The sequence below is a fragment of the Miniopterus natalensis genome, chromosome 4 (genome assembly GCF_054644295.1).
Source record: "Miniopterus natalensis isolate mMinNat1 chromosome 4, mMinNat1.hap1, whole genome shotgun sequence".
NCBI classification, from domain to species: Eukaryota; Metazoa; Chordata; class Mammalia; order Chiroptera; family Miniopteridae; genus Miniopterus; species Miniopterus natalensis.
In genome coordinates this window covers 12688943-12710968 of record NC_142084.1, presented here as the reverse complement: position 1 = coordinate 12710968, position 22026 = coordinate 12688943, and the positions used below count along the sequence as shown (strand labels likewise).

At 41.8% G+C, this 22026-nt stretch overlaps 1 pseudogene; it reads right to left on the bottom strand.

The window, feature by feature from the left end:
* Window positions 1–2816, bottom strand: part of LOC107529469 (mitochondrial inner membrane protease subunit 1 pseudogene) — a 49275-nt pseudogene extending 46459 nt beyond the window's left edge.
* Window positions 2817–22026: the final 19210 nt, after the last annotated feature.

Here is a 22026-nt window from a genome sequence, read left to right as displayed (position 1 = left end):
TGAAAAATAAATTCAGAGTATAATTACTTTAAAACACACTATATCCACTTTTGTCAAATTTTTCATTTATGTGTATATTCTATAGTGGAACCAGAAATTCTCTCTAAAAACATTCTCTCTGTAAACCCTTGAGGTGCCCATTAGAGCCCTAAGTAATATCTGACATATAAAATCTCAATCCAGGCCTTTCAAATTTGACATTTCATTGTGACTAAGGTATATAATCACTGCACAGTTGCTGGACATTCCAGTAAGAATCATTATTTTCTTTAATTCTGCAAGGGGCAGTGAGGTTAGAAATTCTATAGAGCATGCCCCAAGATGATTTCCAAATTGCACAATAATACAACTTTCTTCAGGCCATATTTTATTTGCTGATCAATAGAGAAAAGGCAATGCAATGTATTTTCAAATATTTTCTTAAAAGGCCTCACTTCTAAAATTCATGAAAACTTGGAAAGACTCATAAATAACTGAGACTTTACTATATCCTACACAATCTTGTTTGTATAAAAATACAAGTTAAATATAAAGCAATCATGATGATTTTATTCAAATCTGTTTTATGTAATCTTCCATGTAAAAGTTTCTCAGTTCTGTTATTTGTGAAAGGATCAATACCAGATTAAATTACTATCTGTTATTGACACAGATATTAACTTTAGAGTTAATCTTTTACGTGGTTAAATGCATTTCCAAATCGGAAATCACTTAAACATTGGAAAAAGGAGAGAAAAAGCTAAAGAGTAGTATGTCCATAAGCCAACAAATAATTTGGCTCTAATATATCATAAATCACAAAGAAACCCCATATACATGTATCTATACAATAGACATTATGTATCACACAATCACACACACACACACACACGCACACTCATGACCCAAAGCCTGGTGAGATGTAGCTCCCGGTTCAGTGCTCAGCTGTGCGGTTTTCCTTACCCACCGCGTGAATAGCTCCTGCCATCCCCCCATTCTTGAAGACAGTTTGGAGAAGATCATGACCAAATTCTTCAAGGTATCCCTCTCCTTCCTCCAGGGCAACATTGCCTGCTGGTGTCCCGTGTAAAGATAATCGGCCCTTTCTGGCCCTTTGAATGATCAGTAACGGGGACCTTCTTACCTAAAATATCCAAAATCTTCAGTACGGCGTTAAGGGAATTTCAAGAATCGGGCCTGATTAGTAGCGGCACCTCTCTCTGTACAGCTGGATGCTATGAAACGCCTCAGACCCTTACCCCCTGTTTTCTCACGCACATTACGAACGCTGTGGCTGCCCTGGCAGATGCAGGCTCTGATCACAAAGCTATCACTCTGGATTCAAAAGCATCCTGTGCATGGTCTTTTCTTTAGGTTGTTGTGGCACCTATCTTGCCACTGGATAGAGTAGCCTGGAGGAGAATTTTTTGTTGCAGAGTATTTTTAAATTAAAGCAATTCCTGCTATTGAACCTGTTCCTTTGCAGCTGGCCACAGGAGAAGACAATCTAGAAAGGGGCTCCTCTGTAGCCAAAACCATGTAACTCGTCTACCTGATCATCTAGGTGACTGGAAGTCTCTAACAAACATCCAGCAGTATTTGCTCCCGCTCTGTAGAACTTGCGGCCACTGTGACTGGAGCCCGGGCTGAGCCCGAACGGTTCCAGTCCAGCTTGTCACTCGGTAACTAGGAGCCTGCGTTTCCTACCGTGACGGGGACACGTCCTCCGGGAATGCAGGGCCCTCGGGGACAGCGGGCCCTTCCCGCGGAAGGTGTTCATCATATTTCTCGGGAATGCAGCTCCTTTCTACTCATTAAAGACATCGTCTCGGAAAGTTCACTCGTCTTTTATCCTGAAATGTCACGTCTCGTCTGCTGTTCACTCTCTCTAGTGAATTCCTTATTTAGGATATTGTCATTTTCATGCCTGTAAGGCTGACTCGGGCCTCTTTATATCTCCCATGCCTCTCCTTAGCATACTCGGCTTTCTCCCCCGGTGTGCTGGGCAGCTGGGCTGCTGGCAGTGTTTCGGCTCCTAACCTGGGTGGTGGATACGTGGTGTTTGCTTTACATTATTTGGTAATTTTTTAAAATATATATATATCTTTATTTATTTACAGAGAGGAAGAGAGAGGGGGAGAGAGAGAGAAACATCAATGATGAGAGAGTCGTTGATCGGCTGCCTCCTGCAAGCCCCCTGCTGGGGATGGAGCCCGCAACCCGGGCCTGTGCCCTGACCGGGAATCGAACCTGGATCCTAGGTTGATGCTCAACCCCTGAGCCACACCCAGCTGGGCCAAAGCATTTTTTTTAAATCCTTTTTTTCCTGCATGTGTGTTATATTTCAAAATGAAAATTTATGGCTCGAGAAATCATATTAGGTCCACATTCAAAATATCCCAAATGCGACCGCTTCCCACCACCTGAGCCATCCCCGCCCGACTCAAGCCTCCGGCAGTCACTAACCTGTCCGCGGCGGAGACCACCCACTGCGCTTCCTCCTTCTGCCCCTGCCCCCTGTAGTCCTTCAGCTCAGGTGCTAATGCCATTGTTTTAAAAATACCAGCTCAATCCTGTCATTCCTCTGCTTAAATCCCAGTGCCTCCCTCTCACTCAGTCCAAGGGAACAGCTTTTTGTAGCTACAATGCCTTACACGACCTGCATCCTCTTACCCCTCTGACTTCTTTCTTAAAACTCATTCCCTCTGCGTTACCCACACCAGCCTCCGCCGTGTCCTTCCAACTTGCTGGGCGGTCACCTGCTGCAGCGACATGGCACTTACAGTTTTCTCTTCCTCGAACATCTTCCCACCGATGCCCCCATGGCTTATCTCCATCGAATGTACATTCAGATCTTCTCTTCTTGGTAAGACTTCCCCGAGTTCCTCACTTAAACCAATCTCCTTTCATCAGTAACCCCTATTCCCTTCTCTATTTTTTTTTTTAATTTTTTGCCTAGTACTTACCACCATCTGGCATGCTGTATATTTTATATTCATTTGTTCTTTGTCTGTCTTCATCAAACTAAACATAAACCCTGTAGGGGAAATGATTTTTATCACTTTTTAAAAAATGTCATTGCTTGAAGCTCCAGTGCCTGTATCGGTGTCTTGCATGAAATATGGACTCAACAAATATGTGTTGAACGAATACTCTGAGCTGTTATTCTCTACTTTCAGGTAATGTCTCCTCCTTGAAATTTAAAAAATAAAAAAAGGACTTCCATTGTTTATCTCATTGGCTTGCACATAATGTGCAGTGAATAGATGTTTGTTGAATGAAAGACTCCATGCCTAGCTCCTGGCAATGCAGCCCTGTCACCCTGCTGGTTACAGATGGGGAGTGGGAGTCTGCACTCAGGTTCTATTCTGGGGGTTTTCTCAGATTGCCTCACCATGAATGAATATTCATTAGCTGTTTATTTTGGGACCTAGATACCAAACACTTATTTAGTAAACATGTTGGTGTGGAAAGCACCGGACAAGCCGCTGCAGGTTACAATAAAGCCCATGTTTTCTTCCAGGCTCCCAAAACCTGCTTGCAAAATGACAGGTGTCCCTGCATTCCAGGGTGTACCCCTGAACCCGTATTTGCATGTGCAGATGCCGGATTCTGCCAACAGATCAGTCAGTCGCAAATACAAAGCAGCCACTGAGGACATATTTACTTCTCTTGTAAAGGCCAGTGCAGTTGGGTGGACCACAGATGAAATGCATGCTGTTGGATTTGCGGGAATAGTTTTGGAGACTTGAAATGATTACCTCTTGGCTGAAATAGATTAGGGAGCTGTTGCTGTCGGTTGTAAAAGCCCCTGCTTTCTCAAACAGGAAATATTGCTTGTTTTCCATGAAAATATGCTGGTCAGAGAAAACCACCCCTGTGCCTCAACCCTGGCATGTTGCATCTCCCTTTAATTATCCCTAGAAGGGTGTTGGTGGCAGGAAAAAGGCCACGTGCTCTTGTTCCCAGGTCACAGGTCTCCCTGGCTGTGGTCCTAGCAGCCCCTACTCCAGACAGCGAAAGTCTCTGAAACACAGTGGCTGGCCCTGCAAACAGGACTTGTAAGTAGACTGATCGATGCAGAGCATAATGGAACCAGTATTTCTCGAATGGTGAGGGTTTATTGAAAATATTTGCAAGATGTTAGAGCAGGCGTGCGATCGGACATCATCACTTTACAGATGGGATAATGCGGTCCCAGATAGGTGAAGTGACGTGCCCAAAGCCACACAACTAGTTTACTGGCAGGGCGGGATTAAAACCCAGGTCGCCTGACTTCGGACACCGTGGTCTTGCCACTGTGTTACTCTCACTGTCAGGGGCCTCGTTGTTAGCCACGTTGTCTCACAAATGTTCATGTGCTTTAAAAGTCACCCATGGAGCAAATGAACAATGTAGGTCTTTGGGGCCTGCCTTCCAGAGACTCTAATTTGGAAAGTCGGTGATGGAGCCTAGGAATTGTGCTTTAGTTTGTACTCCAGGTGAATCCGATATAGGTGGTGTCAGGTCAGAACTTGAGAAATTCTGGTACCATTAGGAAGGATGTTCTGTATAATGTATAGACTAGTGTCCCTCTGGGAAGCCCAAAGACCTGTGTTTATAATCTCACTTTGCCACTTGCTAATCATGTACATCTGAATGAGTTCATTTTTCAGCCTCTCTGAGTCTGTTATCTTACCTGTAAAATGCGAACTCACTGAGCTGTTGTGAGAATTATCTCTCTACAGTTGTGTGTGTGTGTGTGTGAGGCAGTGAGCCTGGTGCATAGTGAATGCTTAATAAATGTTAGTTATTGTCATTATCATTAAAGTGCTTGTCGTATACCTTGTACTTGTAAATATTCCTTAAGTAGTGACATTATTCTGAAAGTCACTGAGTCATTTCCCAAATTCCCATATGTGAGCGTACACACACACACACATGCACACACATGCACAGGGTGGCGCAAAAATAGGTGTACAGTTGTTCAGATGGAAAATAATACAATAATTAATAATGCAAAAATAAATTCTGTGTTTCACGTACTCACAACCGTAAACCTCCTTTTGCCCCACCCTGTATATATTTGTATTTACCATGTGATATACAATAAATATAAGTATATTTTCCCTTTGGATGTCCCCGGTCTTCTTATGACTTCTCCCCAGTCCTGTCAAACCCACAGCAGAGGGTGCCCGTCTGAGACGGCAGGTGGATCAGTGAGATGGTTTGTGGGGTCTTTAAAATGTTATCTTCTCCCTCCTCGCAACGAGCCTTTACTAAAATGGCCAACTGCATTCAACAAGCCTGGCGAGAGCTCCCGTTTCCGACTGAGAGGATATGTGTTTAAGTAATTTAGACATTTCAGCATGAGCCTTCCCACCCGGCCTACAGGTCTTTCGGGCCAGCGAGCTCGTCAAGCGCAGTCAAAAATCAACTCAACCCCGGCTGTCATTTATATGTAAAAGATTACAGGATGCTGGAGAGTCTGCCCAGAGATAAAATAAGGGCCTCAAATCACCCAGAATGGAGACTTGAATGCTCCTTTATCATCAGTTGTCTAAAATAACTTGATTGCAAAGATTCTGAGGATAGATGGTGGAAATAAACTTGTGTGTGAAGTGATGGTCGTATCAGGATGGAGATGGATGTCGGGGGATCCTGAGTGACTCTGGGGCTCCCTGAGTGCTTTAGAAAGCACGGATCACCTGGGAATCAGACACTGTGATTGACTTAAAGTTACTGTCATCTAAAAGTATTGGGAATTTTATAAAAAAGTATTGAGAGTGGCAATCGGCGAGCTTGGCTACAGCGATGCATTTTATTCTTGAGAGTGGCCCTAAGCATCGCATTCTGGCTGCCGGCAGGAGCAGTAGTGATGCCAGTGTCAGCGGTGGAGTGAGAGGGTCTCCCTCTTTTTTTCTTCAGAAAATCTAGATGGACAGCAGGGCACTCGGGGTGCGCGTGGGACCTCGGGGTTGAGCACGACCGCGGCTGGAATCCGGCGTGGTGCTTCCCAGCGGTGGGAAGTTGGGCAAGTCATTGGGAAGCTTTAAATTTCAGCTTTCTAATCTGTGAAGCAAACAAATTACTGACCTTAAAGGGTTGCTTACAACATTAATTTATATAAGTACATAAAAATGATTTGACATGTAATTTCACCATAGAAAGTGCCTGAACCACAGATGATCGCTAAATGCTCCTTCCGTCGTAGTAATTAGTGGCAATAACAATGTTAGAAGTAGTCGGGTGTTTTCTTTCTTTAGATGTAGCCTAATTCTACTTTAATCTGCCGTCTGCGCCCAATATTTGGGTTGTTTGAACAATACCCTACTCAAAAATGAATTTTCCCAGTGGAATTGCGTAAATGATGAGAGTGCCTACGAGGAGGAGGTGCTTCGGAACAGCCCAGGCTGCTGTGAATACTTGGAGACCAGCAGGCTCAGATGCTGGAGCCTGTGGCATGTCTCTCAGATCTGCCTTCATTATTACACGTTCAGGGCAGTGGGAGGTGGGGTCTCCATCGGAATCCGCTTAAAAACAAACTCTAAGCATGTTATGCAGTGATACAACTGCCCAATGCCAAGACCTTGAGCAGAGTGCTTAGGCCACTAAGTTGCTGTCAGTTTCTTGCTGGGTTGGTGGAATATACAAAAGTCCGAGATTCCCACGGGCAGAGTGAACCTTGACGAGTGCACAGCACCTTCCTTTCAGGTGCCCTGGTCTCCTATTGTTCATCTTCCTTTGGACCCATCAGGCTTTGCTCCTGGGAAGGAGCTAATGAGCTTATTCAGACTGAGGTGTGAGTGACTGATAGAGCTTTGTCAATCTTCTTCTCAAGGAAGTATTTTCTACAGGATTGAAGAGGAATGAATCTCTAGTTTTAGGGTGTCAAACATCAGCAAGTAGATGAGGGGCAAAGACATAGGCGTCTTTTTGGACAAGGTAATCATATTTTAAAATGATTTGTTTGCTCTTTGTAAAAGTAACATTTATGGAGAAAAATTTGGAATATACAAAAAAACCCCACAAAAGTGAAAATAAGTGTCATCTGTATATTTAACACTCAGACTTGAGTGATTAAGAATTTCGCTCCTGCTTTGGTGACATGAGCAGACTTACATTTTCTCTCCCTACTAACAAGGACATAACTTAAGAACTTCCGAGGGCACAACCCCAGCGGGTTTCCTTTAAGAGGGAAACAGCCCATGTATGTGTCCTTCTATTTTACCAGAGCCAATAAAACACAAATAACGTCACAGTACTGCTAGAAATGAAATGATTCAAAGATAGGGCCTGCCCCAAATGTCAGTATGTACAAAAAAAATCCAATCACGGTTTGAATCAGATAAGGCTTTTTTCTCTTTGTGGTCAGTAGGGTGTTTTTAAAGATTCTTTTTTTTTTTTCTTTTAAGCTATGAAAAGCAAAATCAACTCTTGCTTTATTTTTATCTAAAATACTTATGAAAACATTTTCCCATCTGTAATCTGAAGTAGAAAAGCCAAACTACAATGGCTTTAAAAAAAAACCAAAAAAACCCTATGATGGAGAATTGCCCAAGCTTGTACTGTAACTTAGAGATACAAGGCCTCGTTTTATTTTTAGAAGCGATCTGACAGGAATAATTGGACACAAACTCTAGTATCATTTTCTTATTAAATAATAGCAAAATGAGAGAAAAGCCAAATCAGCGTTGCAGTGAATCAGCTCTGTTTTAGGCCTCTTGCGCTCACACTTTGTACGCTCCCGTAGCAATCTCAGCCACACCCAAAGCTTCAATCATTCATTATGTGTTTGCCAATGATCCTCAGATTCCTGTCTCTAAGCCAGGGCTCACTTTTTGAGCTCCTTGGACACCCGCTGCCTTCTCGCCTTCTCAGTGGGCAGTCCCCAACGGACATAGAACAAGAGCAGTCTGGAATCCACAGGCTTCTCCCTAAAAGCGAGTCTTTGTCCAGCTCCCCTGAGTGAAGGCAGAAGGAAGCAGTCCTGGTCACCTGTGACCTCCCCCGTCAGCGAGTAGGACCCTTTTCTTCCCCTAAACATGTCTCAAACGTCTCCGTTGCCGTCTCCCTGGCCCCCCTGGGATAACCCAGCCTTCCCTCCCGCCTACGAGAGCCTTCTACCCCCAGGCAGTTACATTTTGTTTCCGAGTCCAGGTCTTCCTCCCACGCCCTGTGCCCAGCCCTTTCCAACAAGAACAGGGGGAAGAGTCCTTTTAAACTTCACGATGATCATGTTGCCTCCAACTGAAAGCCCGTTAAGGGATTCTCATTATCTATGAGGCCAAAAAATGTCTTTAACAAGGCTGCAAGGCCACGGGGCTTCCTGCCTATTTTGCAGATCTTGTTTTGCAAGCCTCTCCCTCTCTCTCTGTGCTAAGACCACACGGCCCTTGTTTTAGTTTCTCGGTGGCATCGTAACGTCACCTGCCAGGCCTTTGCGGATGTGCCCCACGTCACTGCACCGCCACCCGGGGCATGGTGGGCTGGCCTTTTCTTCTAGTTACCCCTCCTTTCTCTTTGTCTCGCCTCAAGCATCACTTCCTTACGGAAACTTTTTCCAGGCCCAGGAAAGACTCCTCTGGTCTCCACTCTCATAGAATTGCATTTCTTTCCTTCGTGCTACTTAAGCTCAATTTTGTATTTATACCTGGTATTTGGAAGCATTTGATTACTGTCTGGTTGACAAGCTCTATGAGAATGGGGACTATATTATTTTACCAGGGGTGCTCTGACAAGGCACCGCAGCCTGAGTGGCTTAAACAGCACACATTTTTGTCAGTTCTGGAGGCGGGGAGTCTGAGATCAAGGTGCCAGCAGGTTGATTTTTTCCTGAGTGCTGGGATCCATCTTCTCCCTGTGTCTCTTCATGTCATTTCCTTCTATATGTGTCTCTGTGTCCAAATATCTCCTTTTCTTAAAAAAATATGTCTGTATTGATTTCAGAGAGAGGAAGGGGAGGGAGAGAGATGGAAACATCAATGATGAAAGAGAGTCATTGATCGGCTGCCTCCTGCACACTCCCTGCTGGGGACCGAGCCCGCAACCCGGGCATGTGCCCTGACCAGGAATTGAACCTCGATCTCCTGGATCATAGGTCGATGCTCAACAGCCCTGACCAGGAATCGAACCTCGATCTCCTGGATCATAGGTCGATGCTCAACGGCTGAGCCACGCCAGCTGGGCCAAAAGTCTCCTTTTTATAAGGACACTGGTCATATTGGATTAAGGCCCACCCTAAGGACCTCATCTTAACTAATTACATATTCAATGACCCTATTTCCAAATAAGGTCACATTCTATGGTACAGGGAATTCGGACTTCAACATATAAATTATGGGGACATAGCTCAGCCCACAGCAGGGACAATGTCTACTTTACCCACTGTTGTGTCTGCAGCGCTAGGCAGTGTCCGAGCCATGAATAAATACGCAGGCGAGGGATGCTTCGCGGCATCCCTGTAGCCAGCTTTGCCAGGAGCAAGAATTAGCTCCTTAACAAGGCAGGATTATTCCCGTGTTACTACTTCTCTTCTGCCTAACCTCAAAATTTGACTTAAAGGGAGTCGGGATACATGATAAGAGAATTTTTTGAGTATGAAGGAGGTGTACCTGAGACCATTACTTGAATTTAATGATGCGCGGTAACAGAGAGGCTTCCCCTTGTGGGAACTGAGTAATTTTTATGGAAGAGAAACGGGGAGGGGAAAGGCAGAGACGATGGAGAAATGTCATTACAGTGGACTTAGGATCTGAGAACACAACGTGGAACATGGACAGAGCAGGCCCACTGCTCTCCGCGCCTGAGGCGGCAAATGTGACATATTTCCAAAGACAGCTGCAATTATGTCTCCCATCCCAAGGCTCCTGGGCAGTGTGGCGCCATCACTCCCCATCAAGAGACAGAGCCCAGCACCCCATCCTTGGATCCGGGCAGGCCCTGGGGCTGCTTTGAACAATAGGATCCAGCCGAAGTGGCACTGTGCCAGCTCGGAGTGTCGCCTTCCACAGGCCCAGCAGTTTTGTGGGCATTTATTTTGGTTCTTTTATTACCTTATTAAATTTATTGGGGTGACAGTGGTTAATACGAACATATAAATTTCAGGTGTGGGTTTCTATGTTGCAAGACCTGTATATTGCTCTGTGTGCCCACCACCCGAAGTCATATCTTCTCCTGTCTCCGTATATTAAGATCCCCTTCACCTCCTGTCCCCCACCCCCCACCCCCACCCCATTCCCTCTGGCAACCACCACACTGCTGTTTGTGTCCAGGAGTTTCAGTTTTATATCCCACATATGAGTGAAATTACATGGATCTTAGCTTTTCCTGCGCGTAATATCCTCAAGGTCCATCCATGCTGTTACGAATGGCAGTCTCTCATCCTTTTGTGTGGCTGAGGAGTCTTCCATCCTGTTACCCAGTCCTCTATCACAGGACACTTTGGTTGGTTCTGTGTCTTGGCCACCGTGAATAATGCTGCAGTGAACATAGGGGTGCATATATCTTTGCAAATACATGTTTTCGAGTTTTTCAGGTGCATACCCAGGAGAGGGGTTGCTGGGTGATATGGTCGCTCTATTCTTAATTTTTTGAGGAATCACCAGACTGCTTTCCATACTGGTTATACCAGTCTGCATCCCCCCAGCAGTGAATGTGGGTTCCCTTTTCTCCACAGCCTCTCCAGCACTTGTTGTTGCTGGTCTTGCTGATAATAGACGCTAACAGGTGTGAGGTGACATCTCATTGTAGTTTCGATTTGCATTTCCCTGATTGCTCGTGAGGTGGAACATCTTTTCGTATATCTATTGGCTGTTCATATGTCGTCTTTGGAGAGGTGTCTGCTCAGGTCCTCTGCCCACTTTTGGATTGGGTTGTTTGGTGTTGAGTTTTATGGGTTCTTTATATATTTTGGTTTGCAAATATCATCTCTCATCTGGTTGGCTGTCTATTTGTTTTCTTGTCAGTTTCTTTTGCGGTGCAGAAGCTTTTTAGTTTTATATAGTCCCATTCATTTACTTTTGCCTTTACTTTCCCTTGCCTTTGGGGTCAAGTTCATAAAACGTTCTCTACGACCAAGGTCCATAAGTTTGGTACCTACCTTTTCTTCTATGTAACTTATTGTTTCAGGTCTCACATTTAGGTCTTTGATCCATTTTGAGTTAATTTTTGTACATGAGGACAAACTGTAATTCAGTTTCATACTTTTGCGTGTGGCTTTCCAGTTTTCCCAGCACCATTTATTGAAGAGACTCTCTTTACTCCATTGTATGTTTCTGGCTCCTTTGTTGAACATTATCTGCCCATATACATGTGGTTTTATATCTGGGCTCTCTGTTCTGTTCCACTGCTCTGTGTGTCTGTCCCTGTGCCAATACCATGCTGTTTTGATTAGCGTAGCTCTGTAGTATAAACTGAAGTCAGGTGGTGTGATACCTCCAGCTTTGTTCTTTTTTCTCAGGATTGATTTGGCTATTTGGGGTCTTTTGTGGTTCCATATAAATCTGATGGTTTCTTGTGCTATTTCTTTAAAAAATGGCATTGGTATTTTGATGGGGATTGCATTAAACCTGGATATTCCTCTGGGTAATATGACCATTTTAACTATGGTGATTCTTCCATTCCATGAACGTGGGATATTCTTCCATTTTGTTGTGTATTTTTCAATCTCTCTTAATAATGCTTTGTAATTTTCAGTATATAGGTCTTTCACGTTCTTTGTTAAGTTTGTTCCTAGGTATTTTATTCCTTTGGTTGCAACTGCAAAAGGAATTGTTTCGGTTTTTCATTTCGTTTTTCTGAAGTTTTGTTGTTAGTATACAGGAAGGCAGTGGATTTTTGTACATCGATTTTGTATCCTGCAACTTTACCATATTTATTTATTGTTTCTATTAGTTTTTTGGCGGAGTCTTTAGGGTTTTCTAAATTGAGAATCATGTCATCTTCAAAAAGTGACAGTTTTAATTCTTCCTTCATGATTTGTATGCCTTTTATTTCTTTCTCTTGCCTTGTTACCCTGGCTGGGACCTCCAGAACTGTGTTGAATAAGAGAGGTGAGAGTGGGCATCCTTGTCTTGCTCCTGATCTTAGAGGAAAAGCTTTCAGTTTCTCACCATCAAGTATGATATATTGGCTGAGTTTATCATATATGGCCTTTATTATATTAAGATCGTTTCCTTCTATTTCTATTTATTGAGTGTTTTAATCATAAATGGATGTTATATCTTATCAAATCCTTTTCTTGTATCTATTGATAAGATCGTATGATTTCTATCCTTTCTTTTGTGAGTGTGATCTGTTACATTGATCGATTTACGTATATTGAACCATCCTTGTGCCTCTGGAATGAACCCCACTTGATCGTGATGTATTATTTTTTGGATGTACTGCTGTGTTTGATTTGCTAGTATTTTGTTTAGGATTTTTGCTTCTGAATTTATCAGAGATATTGGTCTGTAGTTTTGTGTGTGTGTGTTATCTTGCCAGGTTTTGGTATCAGGGTTATACTGGCTTCATAAAATGTGTTAGGAAGTATTGCCTCTTCTTCAATTTTTTGGAAGAATTTGAGGAGGATAGGTTTTAACTCTTCTTTGAATGTTTGGTAGAATTCACTGGTGAAACCATCTGGTCCTGGGCATTTCTGATGGTGATTTCAGTTTCCTCACTGCTGATCGATCTATTTAGATGTTCCAGTTCTTCATGATTTAGTCTAGGGAGGTTATATATTTCTAGGAACTTATCCACTTCTTCTAGGTTATTGAATTTGGTGGCATATAGTACTTTATAGTATTCTAGTATGATTCTTTGTATATCTGTGATGTCTGTGGTAACTTCTCCTCATTTCTGATTTTGTTTTTTAGGGGTCTTTATTCTTTTCTCCTGAGTGAGTCTAGGTGGGGGTTTGTCAATTTTATTTATCTTTTCAAAGAACAAGCTCTTTGTTGTATTCATTTTTTGTGTTCTCTATTTCATTCAATTCTGCTCTAATTTTTATTATTTCCTTTCTTCTGCTGATTTTGGGTTGCTTATGTCCTTCTATTCCTAGTACTTTAAGATGTAGTGTTATGTTGTTTACTTGGGATTTCTCTTGTCTCTTGAGATAGGCCTGTAATGATACAAGATTTTCTCTTATTACTGCTTTCCCTGCATCCCAGAAATTTTGATATTTCATAATGTCATTCTCATTTTTCTCTATATATCTTTGGATCACATATTTTATTTCTTCTTTGACCCAGTCACTTTTTAGCAGTATGTTGTTTAATCTCCATGTATTTATGGATGTTTTCACTTCTTTTTTGCAATTGGTTTCTAATTTCAAGGCATCATGATTAGAGAATATGCTTGGTTTTACGTCAGTCTTCTTGAATTTGTTGATGCTAGATTAGTGACCCAACCTATGGTCTATCCTTGAGCATGTTCCATGTGCACTGGAGAGGAATGTATAATCAGGTGTTCTAGGATGAAAGGCTCTGTGAATGTCAATTATACCCGTTTGGTCTAGTGTTTCATTTAGGGCTGATATTTCTTTATTGATTTTCTGTTTGGTTGATCTGTCTAGAGCCATCAATGGAGTATTAAAGTCCCCAACTATGATTGGGTTTTGATCTGTTTCTCCCTATAGTTCTGTGAGTAGTTGCTTTATATATTTTGATGCTCCCTGGTTGGATGCATATATATTAAGAAATGTTATGTTTTCTTGATGTAGTGTACCCTTTATCATTATAAAATGTCCATTTTTGTCTCTTGTTATCTTTGTTGTCTTGAAATCTATTTTATCAGATATAAGTATGGCTACACCTGCTTTTCTGTGGATATTATTTGCTTGGAGAATCATTTCCACCCTTTCACTTTGAATCCAGCTTTGTCTTTCAGCTTAGATGTGTCTTTTGTAGGCAGCATATGGTTGGATTTTGTTTTTTGATCCAGTCTGCTACTCTGTGTCTCTTTATTGGTGAATTCAGACCATTCACTTTTAGGGTAATTATTGATGTATGAGGATTTCCTGTAGCCATTTTATCCATTATTTTCTGGTATCTCTGTGCCTCCACTGGTTCCTTTCCTTTGTGTTTCTGTCTGTTGTTTTTGTTTAGTGGTATTCCATATTTCCTTCCTCTGTTTCCTCTTTTTTAAGCTTTGGGTCTTAGTTTTGGGATTTTTGTGTTTGGTTACCATTAGGTTTATGAAAAATAAAGTTGCATATATACAGTAGTTTTTTTTCTTTCGAGTGCATCTGATGTTTTTTCTCCTTTGCCAGTTCTGACATTTACCCCCTCTACTGTTATGTTTTTATTGTCACAAATTATTCCTATTTATGCTGTAAGTTTTTTGGTGATCTTACTCATAGTATTGTGACCTTATGTTCTTTGTTTTAGGTAGAATAACTCCCTTGAGTATTTCCTGTAATGGAGGTTTCCTGGTGATAAATTCTCTCAGCTTCTGTATGTCTGGAAACGTCTTTATTTCTCCTTCGTATTTAAAAGATAACTTTGCTGGATATATTATTTGTGACTGGTAATTTCTCTCTTTCAGACATTTGACTATTTGGTTCCACTCTCTTCTCTGCTGAGAAGTTGGATGAAATTCTGATGGGTTTTCCTTTGTAGATAACTTCCTTATTTTTCCCTGGCTGCTTTGAGAATTTTTTCTTTGTCATTAATTTTTGACAGTTTTAATACAATATGCCTTGGAGAAGGCCTCTTTGGATTCAAGTAGTGAAGTGTTCTGTTTGTTTCTTGGATTCAAAGATCTAGTTCTTTCCTTAGTTTTTGGAAGTCCTCATCCACTGTTTGTTTAAATAGACTCTCTGTTTCCTTGTCCATCTCTTCTTCTTCAGGAGTGCCTATTATTCTAATATTGTTTTTCCTGGTGAAGTCAGATAGTTCTTGTAGAGCTCTTTCACTTTTCTTTATGTTCAGGTCTCTCTCTTCTTCCCTGTGTGTCATTTCTAGATTCCCATTGTCAATATCACTAATTCTTTCCTCTGGTTGGCTCTGTTTTCTGTGCTCATTAGCTCATTCCTAATCTCATTAATTGCATACTTCATTTCCAGGATTTCTGATTGGTTCTCTTTTAAAGTTTCAATCTCTTTGGTACTCATTTTGTTCATTGATTTGTTTTCTGAGTGCACTGAATTGCCTAGCTATATTTTCTCACATCTCATTGAGTACTTTCAGAACTGCTATCTCTGTCATGTATATCACATATTTCCCTGTGTTCCAGCTTGCTCTCTGGGGATTTTTCATTTTCTTTCTCATCATCCTCATTACCATGGTTGTTCATGGTGTTTGCTCCTCTCCTTCATCTAGGCATAAATGCCCCTTCTATAGCAGCATTCTCTGAAGAGGTCTTTCTACTATTTTTCCAGTAGATGGTGCTGAATCGCAAGATTGTTTTTACCTCTGTGATCTCCAAGACTTGACCTCCACAGGCTTCCCTAAGACAGTACAGTCAAGCTGCTTGGCAGTGAGGTTTGTTTTGCCCTCACGGTAATGGCAAGGTAAAACCTCAGTGGAGTCTAGCCCCAGGCACCAAAGTCGGGGATCAGTCATAGAGGGAAACAGCGGTTCTACTGTAATAGCTCTTGGTTTATAGATAAAATGTTTCTCAACTGGGCACTGAGGGCAGCGGGAGGTGAGTTTGGGGAGCCCAGAGGGCAGCAGGGCTCTGTGGTCCCATTTCTTTGTCAGAAACACCCCTGCCTGAGAGCGGAGAGCCACTAGGCAGAACCCCTCGCTCTGTCGGGGATCTGCTGGCTCAGTCACTGTTCACTCTGCTCGCCCTGCTGGGCTGCCCAGCTCAGCGCGCTCTCCCTCCCCACTGGCTGAAGGAAGCGCCTGCTACTGTTGGCTTCCTCCCCTCTCCCTGCTGTGCTCAAGCTCCCGGCTGCAGGGCTGCTTCTGAGGTCTCCTCCCTTCTCACCTCCACTTATTCCCAGTTGCCCCTGTTTAGATGTTTTGGTGTGCAGGCCTCTCAGGTGTGCCTCTGTGTTGAGTAGGAAATTCTTTTTGAATTATGATTGGTTAATTTGTTGAAATTTCAGTGAGAGAGGCCATGGGTATCTCTCACACTGCCATTGCTCTGATGTCACCTATCCACTCATCCAGTTTTGTATTTTTTTAAAGAATAGTTTGTTGATTTTTAGAGAGACAGGAAGGGAAGGGGGAGAGAGAGAGAGAAACATCAATGTAAGAGCTCAACATTGAGCTCTTACATTGGGCTCATAGGGGCCTCCTGCACGCCCCCTACCAGGGATTGAGCCACAACACAGGCATGTGCCCTGACCAGGTATCAAACCAGCAACCTTTTGTTGCATGGAATGACATCCAACCAACTCAGCCACACAAGCCAGAACTGGACAGCAGTTTTTATCTCTTTTTCCTCCTGGAAGTCAATCACCACGTAGAGAAGTGTGACCTCCCTAAGACTGCCATGCAGTCAGAAGACCAGGCCATATGGAGAGTCCCTTGGAGGATGAGAAACCATGTGGAGAGGAGAGAGGACAGGGAACACTGGGTGCCAGACCTGTGAGGGAAGAAGCTGCCTTGGATTCCAGCCTCACTGAGCCCTCAGGAGATTCCAGCACCAGCTGCCATCTGACTGCAATTAAATGAGAGACCCTTGGTGAGAACTGCCCAGCTGAGCTTAGTCAGCCCTCAGGGCTATGAGAGATGATAATTAATTGCTGGTTCAAGACACTCAGTGTTAGGTGGTTTGTTATGCAGCGGTAAATAACCAGAACCGCCCAGTAAATATTCTAGACATGCTCAGCATATAGCAGACACTAACTGCCTTCATGCTGTTAAGCAGATGTATTCATCTCTAAGGGCCAAAGGACATGAGCATAAAGAATATAGAGAAATCTTATGTGCAAGATGTGAGAAGGCTCTTATTATAGGTCTCCTGACAGAATACTTTTCTTTGAAAAGTCTCCTCCACTGGAAGTCTTCCAAGACACTAACAGAGTTGACCTGAAATGTCTCTTCCCACCGTCAGGTCAGGCAGGACCTCAGGCCTTGGGAGCCACGGAGGATTTGGGGAGGAAGTTCCTGATACCGAGGACTAGGAGTGTGAAATACTTTTGTTCGGCAGCTGGAAGCTGAGAATTTTACTCCTAAAGAATGTTATGATTTAGAGAGGGGCCTTTAACTGCTTCAATTCAATGGCTCATCAGAGTGCTGCCTCTTGATTACCCCAACCCCACCAAAACCAGGCACAGGTCTGGAGCATTGGACTAAGTTCAGTGTTTTTATATAACTAACCTGAGTGGTGAACAAAACTGACTATTGGAAAATTAATCAACCTCTAGTTGCCTTAATCTTCACTTGTTTAAGGAGGTGAGGGTGATGGAGAGAGATGATTAGTTCTTTATTAACTTTTAATAGGATTAAGAGAGCTTCATGTGTGCATCAAAGCTAACTCTTGCTTACAGAAAGAAATAAACAAATCTCAGATCCAAAAGAACAAAACGCTTTTTATATCTAAATACATAGTTGTCCAGTATAGGAAAAGTAGGCTAAAATTCTCAGAAATATACTTCTGAATACTTACTTATGTACCAGGGGGCACCACTTTTCTGTGCACCCCCAAGCAGGGGAGTAAATAAGCTACCTGTGACTTTTTCCTTGTGATCAAAATCAGGCTTGTTGGTTTGTAGTTTTTGAAATCAATTTAAAAAGCTGGCACACTATTTATTTGACCACTTGTGTGTTTTGTGAGATTTCTCATGCATTCTGAAATGTATTTCACTATTTGTGAGAATTAAAAGACAACAAAAGATTTTTATCAAAATGGAATTCATTTTTACTTGCAACTCTCTAATACCATATTCTTCTCGGGATTATCACGAAGACACAGAGTGGTCCACAAAAAGAAAAAAAAAAAAAAAAAATCCCCTGAATATCTCCTGAAAACCAGGTTCCTTTCTACTCTTTTAAATCCTGTCAGCAGACAGAGAAAGTCAGTATCACATAAGCTTTACATCAGAATTTTAAGCTCCTGCGACCGGTTGCTTCTGGCGTTTGTCTTTGAAATATTTAGTATCTTTGTTATCAGTGTACCATTCCTTGTGTATGTGGAATCTACACTGACTGGTTAGCTTCAAAGTCAGACTCTATTGGTCTCTTTGTAAATACCCTTTGGCCGTGTAATTGACTATATCCCAGGAAGGATGAATTAAAATAGAAACTGGTTTAAGAGAGCTTTTAAGCGCCTTAATTAGAAGTATAGTCAGTCGTGAAAAGCTGCACATGGAACGTTTGCGGAATGCCTGCTTACGAAGGCTCCATTCCTTCGTCCACTAATACTTAGCCTTCCTTTTAAATAAACTTAGATGATAAGAGAAGCCTCTCTCATCATTTTATATCTCCAAGATTTGGGTTTATTCTCTCAGATTTATTGAAATGTATACTCAAACATATGCAAATAGGCATTTTTTTACTCTTCTAAAACTGATTCAATTTGGTTCAACAATATGACCTAGAGATTTTTATATGTCATTACAGAAGAACTCATTCTGAAATTCTACAGAGTCTTCCGTTAATAAACTATAATTTTAGAAAAATATGTTTTTATTGATTTTAGAGAGAGAGGAAAAAAGAGGGAGAGAGCAAATGATAGAAACATTGAGAAACATCTTTGGGCAGCCTCCTGCATGTCCCCTGCTGGAGACTGAGCCCACAACCTGGGCATGTGCCCTGACCAGGAATCAAACCCTCCACCTCTCAGTCCATGAGATCACACTCAACCAACCGAGTCACACTGGCGATGCCTTAATAAATTATAATTTTAAACATTATAATGCTGGGCATTGAGAGTTTCAAATTTGTAGCAACTGCAAATTATGATAAAATGAAGAAAAGGTACAGGCTAGAGAATGGTTTCCAATTTTTTTACATCTTTTAACAATTAATAAAAGATGTTTTACTGGGTTTGTGTTATATCTCTTTTTATACTAATAATGAACAAGATAGGAATTCAGACATTTTAAAGCCACTTAAATGCTAGTACATATTTTAAAGGCCAGGGTGTTATCTGCCCACACCACAGCAAAAGTTTAAGTACATATTTTCAGGATGTATCTTGAAAGAGAGAAATGTGTCAAAATGAGATAAATGAAGATATTTCAAATGGCATTTACCATCCGATGAAGCAGACGTTACAGTGGATGCAGGAAAAAAGGAGGCACTGAAGGCATATATTTTTTGGATTTAAGGCAAAAAAGCGATGCTAGCCAGTCTTCGAGATAATCCGGAGAAGAATATGGTATGAGAGGGCTGCAAGTAAACATGAATTCCATTTTGATAAATGGTTTTGTTTTCTTTTAATTCTCACAAATAGCGAGATGCATTTCGGAATTCATGAGAACTCTTACAATATAGACAAGTTATCAGAAACTGAGCACTGTACAGATAAATAATGTGCCATCTTTAAAAATTGATTTCAAAACCTGCAAACCAACAAGCCTGAGTCTGATCACAGAGAAACAGTCACAAAGAGCTTATTTACTGCCAGGCTTGTGAGTGCACAGAAAATGGTGCCCACGTGGGGATCCACTGTGAACAAATCATAGCTTTGTGACAGTCTACTTTTTAAGCTGTTTTTCTAAACTTGCACATCACAGGAATTTCATCAGCAAAGTTTACCAAAACAGCAAAAAAAAAAAAAAAAAAAAAAAAGGACAGTCTTTCTTGCTCTGGCTGAGAGTAATGCAATGTGGGGATTCCCAGGTTTTTAAGTTCTTTGGAAGAATGACACTCAGGTCATTCCTTAATGACTTTACTGTATAAAGTTCACCAGTTATTTGGATGAAATCAAAAGGTGAACTCTATGTTTTTTAGAGGACTCAACACTAGAGAGGGCAAACGGGTACAGAAAATCAAAACTTTTTCAGAGTGACATGAAATACTAATAGAAATTTTAAAATTCATGAACGTGAACTCTTCCAGGGTCTTCTGTTCTCACCCTGCGTGCATCATGTGGCCACAGTCAGTGAAGAAAACAGTTTCTGTCCAGAGAACTGTGCAAAACTTGAGATAGCCGGACTGCATTTCTAAACCCATGAAAAATAAACTGTTCAACCTTAGGCAAGTCAATGAATAGTTTATTTTTAAAAAATATTAAATTCCCACAGATGCTGTTGCTATGATAGTAGAGGACGATCCTGCGGGTCTCCCTCGCTCCCTGGCTCCCTCATTCTTCCTGAGCAATTGATAGGAGCCAACTCTGTGGCAGGTGCTATGCTAGATGCTCCAGGAGAGGATATTTTGTAAAGGTAAGTTCAAAAGTGCCCTGTCACCAAAAAGTTTATCATTACGTAATGGTTGCCATGTGGTGTAGTGTACAGAGTAAGGACTTTAGAATAAAAAAGATTCCAACTCAAATTTCTGTGTTTCCGTTTCTAAAGGAGGCCTTTTGGGCAAGTTACTGAAGCTTTCTGAGCTCCTTCTGTCATCTGCGGAGTGGAGATAATAATGTTTATTGCATGGCGTTGTTATCAGAATTAAATACGATAATATATGGAACCATTAATAGTAAATGTTTAATAAAGGGTAACAACCATTTATACCCGAGATGTGGTTATAAATATTTATAGTAAAAAGGAGGGAACAGTGAGCACTGCAAGAAAGCTTTGCTTCAAATGCCCTTGGAACTAAGAGGGACTCTTTTTAATTCATTAGTCTCTACTTTGAGCTTTTATTTATAACTGTACATCATGGACACTTTCAGGTATACACATGGAGACAAACAGCACAACCCTCATGTACCCAGCATATACCTTCAACAATGGTTTGCTCATGTACCCAGCATATACCTATCAACATGGTTTGCTCATAATTAATTCTTGATTTTTTTACTCTGTTTATATTATCATTATTTTCTCCTCTAAATAGTATCATGCTCTTGATTCCCCAGAATTCCTTAGGAGAGGCAGAACAGCAAAGTAGTTAAACATGGGCGTGCGCACACACACACGCACACACACGCGCACACACACACACGCACACACTCTGTAATTCGACTGCTTGGTTTAAATCCGGCATGCATAAGTTATTACCTGAGTAACTGGGCATATCTTACATGATCTCTCTCTCATCATGAACTGATTCACCTGCAAAGTGGTAATAATAACAGTATACTCAATAAAGCCTGTGTAAGGATTAAATGAGCTGATTAAGACAAAAGTTTCGGAACAATGAAAGTATGTAGTAAGCATCCAGTAAATGTTAGCTGTTATTGTTTTAATTTCCAAGCCATTTGAATTGATTCCAAGTTATTTGTGCTGGTGTTATTAACTTGTAGCTTCGTAGCATTGACCATGGAGACGGTGAACTGTAACATTGCTTTTCTTGATTCTTGATGTATTGATTGAAAGTGTGCTTCTGAAACAATATAAGGCAATGTTTTGCAAATGGTCAGTGGGTCCTTAAAGGAGGGTCTTTTCTCAGTCTGTAGGATAGAGAAACTCAATATCTAGCTATAAATAATCTAATTAATTGTTTAATTTCTCCACTTTCGAATTTATTTATAGCCTCTTTGATCTCTTAAAACTGAAGAGCCTTTTAACATCATAGTTCATGTACTTGCGTGGAGGGCCTGGCGCTAGGTGAATGCCTCAGGAATCTGCCGAGGTTCTTCCATTCACCTGCCGCCCCCCTCCCCACTGTCCTTCCCCTGGATAGAAGCTCATCCGTAAAGCCTTGACATCACCGATCCCCTCATAAATTAGGCCCTGGTTTTATGCGTCCCTCATTCTGTGCTTTTCCTTCCTATCACGTATTGTACAGTTATAATTCTACAGTTATTTCTTTGATTACCTATGGGAACCTAGCTGCCTCCGGACTGTACTCTCACCCACGACGGGGCCTTGTCTACGCCTCCTGCACAGGCTCAGCCACAGACGCTAGTGTCCTGGCGCTGAAGCTAGTGCGGGAGTCAGGATGCCTCAGTTCAGACGCGGGCTTTGCCGTTTACCAGCCGTGTGACTTTGTGCGAGGCAATGGGCTTTTCCGACACTGGTTTTCTTATCTGTAAAGTGGGGATGGTTAATAGTATCGACCTTACAGGATCATT